Source organism: Rhinopithecus bieti, unplaced genomic scaffold, assembly GCF_001698545.2.
Source record: "Rhinopithecus bieti isolate Rb0 unplaced genomic scaffold, ASM169854v2 scaffold_7673, whole genome shotgun sequence".
NCBI lineage: Eukaryota > Metazoa > Chordata > Mammalia > Primates > Cercopithecidae > Rhinopithecus > Rhinopithecus bieti.
Window position 1 is genome coordinate 3332217 of NW_016806375.1, and position 10578 is coordinate 3342794.

The 10578-nt window shown below is 36.7% G+C and overlaps 1 long non-coding RNA gene across 1 annotated transcript; it reads left to right on the forward strand.

Annotated features, from left to right (window-relative positions):
* The first annotated feature begins 415 nt into the window (after positions 1–415).
* Positions 416–6981, forward strand: LOC108532087 (uncharacterized). Its single transcript, XR_001886349.1, has 3 exons — positions 416–841; positions 5991–6110; positions 6905–6981. It is a non-coding gene; the product is annotated as an uncharacterized LOC108532087 (long non-coding RNA).
* Positions 6982–10578: the final 3597 nt, after the last annotated feature.

Genomic DNA, 10578 nt, shown 5'->3' on the forward strand with positions numbered 1-10578 from the left:
TTTTGTGTGGATATGTGTTTTCATTTTGCTTTGGTAAATACCCAGGGAGAAAGAAGCAGGAAGAATATTTTAGGAAATAATAGCCCCAAATTTCCCAAATTTGAAGAAAAACAATCTTACACATCTAAGAATATCAGTGAAATCCAGGTAGGATAAATTGAAAGAGTTCTATATCCAAACATATCATATTTTAAGCTATTGAAAATGTTTTTAAAAAAGAGAATCTGCAAGACTGCAAGAGAAAGAAAATATAGTCTTCACATACAATGAGGTCCTCAAAAAGAGCACACTTCTTATCAGAAACCATGAAGAACAGAAGGCAGTGGTGTGACATTTTCAAAGTGCTAAAAGAAAACAAAAAAAGAATATCATTCTATATCCAGCAAACTAGGCAAATCTGTAAAGACAGAAAGAAGATTGTGATTACCAGGGACTGAGGGGTAGGAAAAGGAACTGCTAATGAGTATGGGATTTCTTTATGGGTTGACTAACATATTCTAAAATTAGGTAACAGTGCCTGTTCCACAACTCTCACTAAAATTCACTGTATTATACACTTTAGTAGGGTGACTGTTATGATATGTGAATTATTTCTCAATAAAGCTGTTTCAAAAAAAAAGCAGAACCCATTAGAGAGTTAATGGTATACAAGGGATAGCCATCATTATTGCTATTTTTATTATTTTTTCATGAGTCAATCTGGCTGCTGTGTGAAGAACGGATTCTTTGGGGAAAGCAGGTTAGAGGCTACTACAGTACACAACGGCAAGAGACCCCAGAGGCCTAAAGGAGGTGATTTTGAAGATGGAGAGAAGAGGCAAGATTCAGGATAAGTTTTGAGGTAAGCACCCACGTTATGAAAACACAGCAGTGCCCTTGGTTAAAACATCTTTGTGTCTGTATGCCTGCAATAACCCTTAGTGAACAAACCACCACCAACTTCCCAAGCAAATACAGCTGCTATCAAAGGAAACCTTTTAAGCATAGAGACTATTTTCTCATTTCCTGCCCAGTTGCTGACTCAAGAGCTATTTCAATCAAATACTTCTGGTTCTTTGAAAAAAGATAAAAGATAATATTTGTCTAAGCTGATTAGTCTAAAGATTTTCATGTGGCAAGTTTGTAAAGGAAACAATTAGGGCTCATGATCCAAGTGATAGGTGGTTAGATTCCAGATCTAACAAAGATGGATTCGAAGTTGGAATTCAAGTAAAGAATCAGTCAGTGTGCTCTTGACTCACCCAGTAAAATAAACAAGTGAACAGGGAATCCTCAATTGGTAAGGAGACAACTGCTCAAAGGTATGAAATTCCTGGCAGTTGTCAGTTGTTAATGTCTGACATGGTATTGAGGGCCAGCTGTGATTTCCATGCAATGCTCTGGAATGAGCTGGTCAGGTTATAATCAAGACCACTGAGGTCTTCTTATCCCTCACTGTAATGACCTCCAGGGGAAAAATACTTGAGATGGGCCTCTATGGATTAGTGATTCCTTCTGACAATAATGGGTTGAGAAAAAAAAACCCTAATAATTAAGTATTAAAAAGTAAAGCTCCTCCATATTTGAGATTTTTGACATTAAAGACAATTAACATTTAATGACTATAAATAATATTCAAAGACTGCAAATTACTTTATATACATTGTTTCATTTAATCCTCATAACTTCATGAGGTAGTTACCATTATTGTCCACATTTTGAGAGATGCAAGATCACAGCTCTTAATGGTGGAACCAGAAAACTATCTTCAAACTCAGACTATTTGATTCCAGAGCAGCTTTACAAGATACATTACCAAAGATAAACACTATTTTCCTCTGGCCTAATAGGAAGATATCCAAGATTATGTAGTCTGAGCCCCACTCATCAACAAACTCAAACATTCTTTCAGTTGATATTTACTTTGTGTTTAAAAATATAACACAGTGTCCATCAAAATGTCAAAAAATTAACTACAAAATGTTATGCTTAGCTCTGCTAGACATTTTAAGTGGGAGATACAAAGGCCACATAGGATTTTTGTCCAAAGTATCTTTGAACCTAAAGAAACAGACAACAATCTTGCAGAATACAATGCAAGACAGCATAAAATTACATGCTCTATTGTGTAGCCCATGAGAAATAATAATTAAAATGAATTTTGACATCTTCACAGATGCTTATGACTATAAAACTCCATTTTAGTAACCACAAAAATGTGCCTTGACTAAGAGTAAAGAAATATGGTGGTCAAAAGGAGGAACACTTTTACTTTAAGAAAAATTTCATGGTCTACACAACTCATAAAAATCTATAAAATGGTTCTCCTGCTTTTGGAATTGCAGAATTATAGAAAAGTAAGGTAACTCATAAGAGTAAACAAACTTGAGGTATGACAAAAGAGCACATGGAAACTATCTTCAAATATGGGCATGACCATTCCACAAAGCGCCGTGCTTATTTCTTGTAGCTTCAAAACAGTGAGAGGTCAAAAAAGAGAACATTCTCATGTGCATTTATTAATAGGGATATGGTAATGCAACATTTTTAATGGTCTATAATTGAAAGCTGTACATTCTGTTGTTTGAAAGGTGTGGGAAAAAATATCGGTAACATCGAAACACAAACATTCTAGCTACATAGTGGCTTGCCTTTGAGGTTCGTCCATGATAGGTTAGTCCAGTATAATGGCATCCTTACACCTATATACATCACGTTCTGTGTCCCCTCCTAGAAACACAAGTTACTCATTCTTCCCTCTAAATAAACCCACAGAATTCAGTCAACTATTTAAAGACTACCCTATGTGCCCATCCATACTGATAGATTCCTCCCTTCTTTGAACTTATGTTGCATGTATTACTTTAATCCCACAACACCATCTCTTCACTATTCCCCTGGATGAATCTGACCTCCCAAGCGGAAAAAGGCAGGTCTGTGTCTTCTACTTCTCTGGTATTTCCAGTAGAGCCCAGTGCGAATGCGGAAACAGGCTGGTCAAAAATAGCACAAATAATTTGTGTTACAATCAATAGGTTACCAGGCACTCCCAGAAACGCTATTTAGTTGAACTCTTATTAACAACCTACTAATTGTTGAGAAAATGGAAGTTGAGTTATGTAAGTGATATACTTATGGTCCTATAGCTAATGAGTAGCATGAGTTCTGCTTCTCTGAACCCGAACTTGATATGATTAGGTCATCCTGTTATATGATCTCATAGTACTCTGAACTTCTATTGCCTCTTCAATTGAATAAATAAATGAGCAATTATTTGCTTTTACTTTTTCCCCTAAGTCTATGAACTCCATATGGGTAAGATTCTATCTGGTTCATCCCAATATTGTCTATAGTCTTTGGCACAGATAGGCACAAACTAAATATGTGTGGAAAAAAAGAGGAGAGGAGAGAGAAGGAATGGAAGTGTCAATAAATGTTAGGCTAGAACCAGAGTCAAAGACTTGAGTTACAGGTGAGCCTATAGTTCTGTATCTTACATGCATGTAGGCAAATTCTATCTGACCCATTCTGGGGGTTAGGAATTGGGTGAGAGCGTTAATGAGAAGAGAAACTAAGAGAGCATGAGACCATGATTTAAATAGTATAAGCAGTTCCATACACCATTCCCCTCAATGAGCCTCATGTCCAGTAGTGAGTGTGAGGTGGGAGACTTAGCAGATCTAGTTCTTACCTGTGCTTCATGGAAAGAACATCTAACAGCACTGTATGTGATTTGTGTTTAATGACACACTGCACTTTTTTCTATATTGCATAGCCCTGAAAATACTTTAACTATATTCATCCAAAGAAATAGATATCTGTTTTGTCACTGGAGGAAAAACTGGCCCTGTTGAATTTCTGAGGTATTATGTCACCTGCTTAGGATATTCTCAAGAATAGTTGTAACTAAACTTGATGTTTGCCTCATATGCTGACCTGAGAGCCCCTTTTTAAATATGAGGCTTGACTGCCTTGTTAGTCTTCATTGATGCACTAGTTCTACTAAACTTAAGTTTTATATAACATCTTAAAATTCTGTAATGTTAGAGGAGAATTTTCTCTATTGCCTTTTCTTCTGACTCACAAAATCCTTGTGAATCTAAATAGAAGACACCATTTTCTTCAAAATACCTGTAAAATACTGTTGGCTAGAAACTTCAAAACAAATAAAAACCTCTCCTGCGCCTTGGAGAATTACAAGGGTGTTCTGTAAAATCAATATGGCCGAAATACACTCAGTATTGAGTTGGCTTTGGGAAATGGGTACTCATCTAAAAGAGCAGACATTCCCTCCAACTGAGGCTTTGAATTTAATTAATGGCTTTATAGGGAAGGGTTTGCTTTCCTGAGAATCCCAGACTTGGTTTTCAAACAACACCCTTCTCCTGATTTATGTTGTGACCCTGGGCAATTTATTTCCCATCTTTGAACTTGGTGTCCTCATCAATTGCAAGAAAAGTCAGAGAAAGTAATGTCTATGGTTGTCTCCATCCTTGGCAAAATGACTCCACATTCAAGCCATACCAAATAAGCTTATAAATTAAACCAATGTGTCCATTTCAAGACAAGGTTTCTAGCTCATATAAGACTCTCCAATTAAGAAATTCTGGAACTACCACTATCTGTAACTGTGGTTCTGGTTTTAAAAGATGGAGGGTGATACAGAAGGGCAAGGGCCACTTTAGTTTGTCATGTATTTCAAATTTAAGTAAAATTTCTAATATAACTTCTGGGGCTAACCTTAAAGAACAAAACCCAAAAAATCCCCTTATGGTTGCATTTAAGATATGTCCTGGTCAGCTAACAATGTCTTTCAAAATCCCAGACACCCTTCAGAAATTTTACCTATAAAATCCTCATGTTGGAAGGCAAATCCTATTGGCAGGGCAACCCCCTAAGGTCATGCTTGTTATTTAGGGGCTGGGGAAATAGGGATACTAGTAGGTGGTACTGGGGTATAGAAATACTAAGTTAGGTGCCAGACACTAAAGCCATGTTTCACTAATCCACAATTTGCCAAGGTTATCTCCCACACTAGGCCTCTAGGTGCAACAGTTGAGTATTTCATATGGCTTTGCCCAAAGGGCTGTCCACTCTGCAAATCTTTGTCATCTGAGGCCCTCAAAGAACAAAAAACTTCTTTATTCTACCTACTGAGAGATACTTCAGTCCTGTAAACTTACAAAGTGTAGGAATTCAGGCCAGAGACACAGCTGGAATAGGAAAATAGAACCTTTTACAACTAGTTATGCATTTAAAGCAATAAAAATAAAGACAGGCACAGACATGGCTTTTGTTAAGGATAACAAAAAGATATCACAGGAAGCAGTGTTAAACCAAGACCTTGGGAATCACAGACAATATAGGAAAAGGTGATACTTTTTATGCGAATACTGCCCCCATCAACTAATGATACAGACGTTGTTCAACCCATCCTTCCCCTCCCCTGGGCATCTCCCGTGATCTATCCCAGCTATGACTTTGCCCAAGAAGTCACCAATTCTAACACTCATTTCACATTTTGTGTGACTGAGGCATAGCATCCAAAAATAGTTATTTGCTTATGGGAACATAACAAGTTTTAGTAGCAAAACACAAACTCTCTCTTGTCTGTCTACGATTTTGTTGGTAGCTGTGTTTATGGCAAGAGTCCTAAATTATGCTTATTCTCCCAAGAACAATTTTTTTTTTCAGAAATATGCCAAACTACCAGCAGTAGAAAAATTCATAAAAGCAACCCATTTCATTCTCAGGACAGACAAGGACTAAGATGCTTAAATTAAATTTAAAAAGAAAAAAGAAACACCTTGGGATTATCTAGTTCTATCTGCCAAGTGCAAAATTTCACACTGATTCATGTCATTTCTCTTCCTACAATCACATCTCCCATTTATAATTGCTAAATATGCCAGGTTCACAACGTTTCCCCATTTGGGTGCCCTATTTGAATTTGTATATAAATACTCGCTCCTCCAAACGTTCCATTTGAACACACAAAATATCCATTTCAGCACAGAGTGCATAAATTCTGGGCCAGAGAAGTGTGATGTACCGCAAAATAGCACCAACTCTGGAATCGGGTCATAGAGATATGGACATGGCTCAACTGTATCCTGGCCATGGGACCTCGGGTAAGTCAGTTTCCCTCTCTGAACCTGTTTTCTTAATCCCGACGTGGAGGAAATGGGACTTTTCATGTTCTTCTCGCTGGATAATTGGAAGAATCATATGAAGCCATAGATACGATGTTTTTAACTCTTCATGATCCTTGCTTTGAGGTAAAAGAAATAAAATCAGCAGCAGATATTTAAATACATTACAAGGAACTTGGGAGCCAAGTGATACGTACTCAGTTCCAATCGTTCTACAAACTTGCTCATGTTTCTTCTCTGGGTTGTAAGTCCTCATCAATGAAATAAGAATGCAAGATTGAATAATTTTTAAATCTCTCCTCTAATTCTGAATCTGGCCAATTCAGCATTTGCAGCATTATTTAACAGTCCTGTTATTGTGACTTGAGTTTTAGTCATATCATTACCTGAATAAACTCTCTAACACCTTTCAGAGCCAGGATTCTGCCTCTGTCACATGGAACGTGGGACTATTAGATAGAACAGTAAAACCTGCAGTATGTAACAACTAAAAACAATGTGGAACCCCTAAGCTGGGTCCTGGAATAGGGGACAAAAATAGTGAAAACATTGATGAAATATAAATACAGTCTAGAGTTAGTTAATAGTTTTGTTCCAGTGTTAATTTCTTGGTTTTGATCTTTGTTATATGGTTAGGTAAAATGTTAACATTATTTATGAGAAGCCAAAGTAAGTGTTCACAAGAACTCCCTGTACTGTCTTTATAACTCATGGGAAGTCTAAGATTATCTCAAAACAAAATGTCAAAAACATATGCACACTATTTTTCATAGGAATCACCTGAAGTGTGACTTGAAAACACAAATTTCTCCAATCCCAGAGACATGGAAAAGATAGTCCTAGAGCAGAGCCCAGGAATCTGCATTTCAACAGGTATACCAGGAGACTCTGATGCAGATTTCTTAGGAGCAATGCTTGAAAAAACTCTGATCTGAAAGAAGCACCAATTCATGATAAAATGGGTGATAATTACAGATAAGTAAATTAAATATATATATAACCTGAGGATGTAAAAGGGCTCTGGGATAATATCTAAGTCTGGGGTTTACCTCTTTCAATTGCAGTATAAAATTAGTCAAATTACTAATATATTGAGTCTCACAGTCAGTCCTCATTATAAAGGAAGAAGGTAGATTATAGATCACTAATGGGAGTCCTGTAGAATGCATAAAAAGAAAGTCCGGAATGGTGAACAGTATTCTCCAAAACCTCACATTGGCAGCCACAAGTCTCTTACAGCATCTCTGTGGATTCCTTTCACTTATGCTACTCAACAGAGCCAAGCTGCAGCACCTGTCCTAACCATGCAAGGGTATGGTTCTGCAGTGAGTTACAGCACAGTCACAAAGGGGACACAGCCAGGTTAAAAAAAAAAAAAACACAGCCCCTATAACAAGGTCGGCAGCAGGGGATGTTAGATTTTGAATTTGCTTAATTGAGTGGAGAAGCAGAGACTGTAAATCCAATAGTAAGCTCTTTTGCATTGTGAAATAGAAATCCTAACCCCCATCTGTGAAGACTCTGGGGAAAAGAAATAAGGTCTTTGGCTCTAGGCCTTTCATTACAGAGCAATTTTATAACAGATGAGGCTACTCACAGCTACTATGTCTCTGGAGAGACCCTGCCCAGAAGAAAAAGAAGAAATGTGGATTTAAGTTAGCTCAGAGCAACCAAATGTAGGAGTAACACTGACTAGAGTCTGGGCATGGCTCCTTGCTTGACTATTAATTATCTCTTCCAAGTGTAGTGCATGCATACACACACATACACACACACACACACACACTAGCATGAATAAAACTTTCCTAATCAGAGGGGGTCAGGGTATATACCCAAACAGAAATTCCATACTGCAGGTAATATGCCAAATTCATCTGATTCCAATTCTATTGACCTGACTCAGGAGGTTAAGTAGATTAATGTGGGTTTTTAGAATTTTTTTTTGTACAAAAAGCTTTAAATCAAATTACATTTATTAACAGACAATTAACCAATTACATGGAAATACCTGTCTTTAGGAGAAGTCAACTCAATAAATAAACCTCTTCAAAAAACACTATTTACACTTTTTTTGGTTATAGAAAATCCAAAAGGAATGCCAATATTTCTTAAATTACTTTGTTTTCAGTAACAACACAATGAAAGTCCTTTAAGAGATTCAGAGAGAAATAAATTTAATTTATTATTAAAATATAATTTTGTCGAACAGTATTATTTTATTGAATCTGTTTTCATTTATGTTGCATTCAGACATAGGATTCTAAAGCTGACTAACTTTTGAGATATATTGAATAGACTCTTAAGAAAAGTTATAACTTTACAGAGTGGCACAGTCATCAAAATTGACTAAATTAAATTAAATTAAATTGATTATCAGAAACTCTGCAGAATTTCCAATAAAGTGACCAAAAGTTATTAGCTCTCACTATGCATTTTATATTTGATCTGACAAAAATGTTAGAAAGTTTTTCTTTATATTGATTTCAAATTACTTAAATTTCAACCTTTGTTACTTCTAGTTCTTATTATTTAGAGCTGAATAATATATCTTTTATTTTTAAGGGCAGCGTGACTTCTTATTTTCTTTAATGTTTTTAATAGTACCTACGAATCAACTTTTAAGCCTTTCCTTTCAAAAGAAAATATGACACAAACATTTTCTGAGTGCAAACATGTCACTTGTTTTTGTAGACCATGATTACATAGCATATTTAACTTCTTTAAACCTTGGTTTCCTCATTTGTGAAAAGGAGCAAAAAAATTTACATCACTTAATTTTCAACTTGATAATAGCAAGTCTTAAGTTGTACTTTATGTTGAATTACACACACACACAGAGAGAGAGAGAGAGAGAGAAAGAGAGAAAGAGAGAGAGAGAGAGAGAGAGAGAGAGAGGAGAGGAGAGAGAGAAGGAAAGTGGGATAAAGCATCTAAACTGAGATGCAGGTACTCAAGAACAGCAGCAAGAATTTGAATCCAGACCCAACAACTCTAAAACTCCACACCTTTATTAGGATGACTCCAGGCAAACCATTGTAGATTCCAGTACTTTTCCTGAAAGCCAAAATGAATTTAGAGCTTTAAAGCATAAAGAGAAGAGAAAAATTGGAGATGGGGGGAGGCATATCTGATTTGTCAGTTTGACAGTTTGTGTTTATGAATGGTTTCCTCAGAATAAAACACTCTAGGTAGGTGGAACAACTTCCCCTACCATCTGGAACTAAGATCTAACCCAAGGTGAAAGAGAATGAACAGAAATCACTTCATCTATTTATTCCAGAGATGCTGATCTTCTGGATAAAGAATTAAAGGTATGGGCATGGAAATAAATAATGGAAGTCAATAAAACAAAAGTTGGTGTGTCGAATCAGTAGTTCAATCTTCCTTTATGTTATGTTTTGTTTACCAGGGGTAAGACCATGTTATTTGTTTAACCAACCCTACTGCTCACTGTTGTGTAAATTTTTCATTTCCCAACTCTAGAGGACACCACTCAACATTCCTCGTTACTAAGTATTCGTAGTGATATCATGGCAGTTTTCAAGCAGATGACATTAAAGTGACTTAAAGAAATTTAAATTGAAAAAATATATATATGTGTGTATATACACACACACACACACACATATATATCAGATAATAGCAGGGTTGTGCTTTGCCTCAGAACCACAAAAGAAGAGAGAAATATCTGGAAGATTATGCTAAGTCGCAGCATAAAACCCTTTGTATTGTAGACAAAGCAGGAGAAAATCCAAGCATCAGTAGAAGAAAAGATAAAAGTGCTCAGGAATTGTGGCACATTCCTTTCTGGCACTCTCCTTGTCTTCCACCTCATCTGAGCACCATACCTGCTTAGAAAGCCCATAACCTTGGCTCAATTCTACAGTCTGCTGTCTCTGCCCTTCTAAGTGACTGGCGTCACTGGAAAGATTGATTTCACTGTGAAAATCAGTCTTTATAATTTCATGAGTTGAAACTACTTATGAGCCTCATGTACTGTTGCAATCAGTTCACTTTCCCATTTTTCATGGGAATTATGCAGGTCTTTATCACTATCTTCAAGCCCAGTATGCAGTCCATATATCCCAAAGTATGATCCAGTCTTCTTTTTTTTTTTATTATACTTTAAATTCGAGGGTACATGTGCATAACGTGCAGGTTTGTTACATATGTATACTTATGCCATGTTGGTGTGCTGCACCCATCAACTCGTCAGCACCCATCAATTCATCATTTATATCATGTATAACTCCCCAATGCAATCCCTCCCTCCTCCCCCCTCCCCATGATAGGCCCCAGTGTGTGATGTTCCCCTTCCCGAGTCCAAGTGATCTCATTGTTCAGTTCCCACCTATGAGTGAGAACATGCGGTGTTTGGTTTTCTGTTCTTGTGATAGTTTGCTAAGAATGATGGTTTCCAGCTGCATCCATGTCCCTACAAAGGATG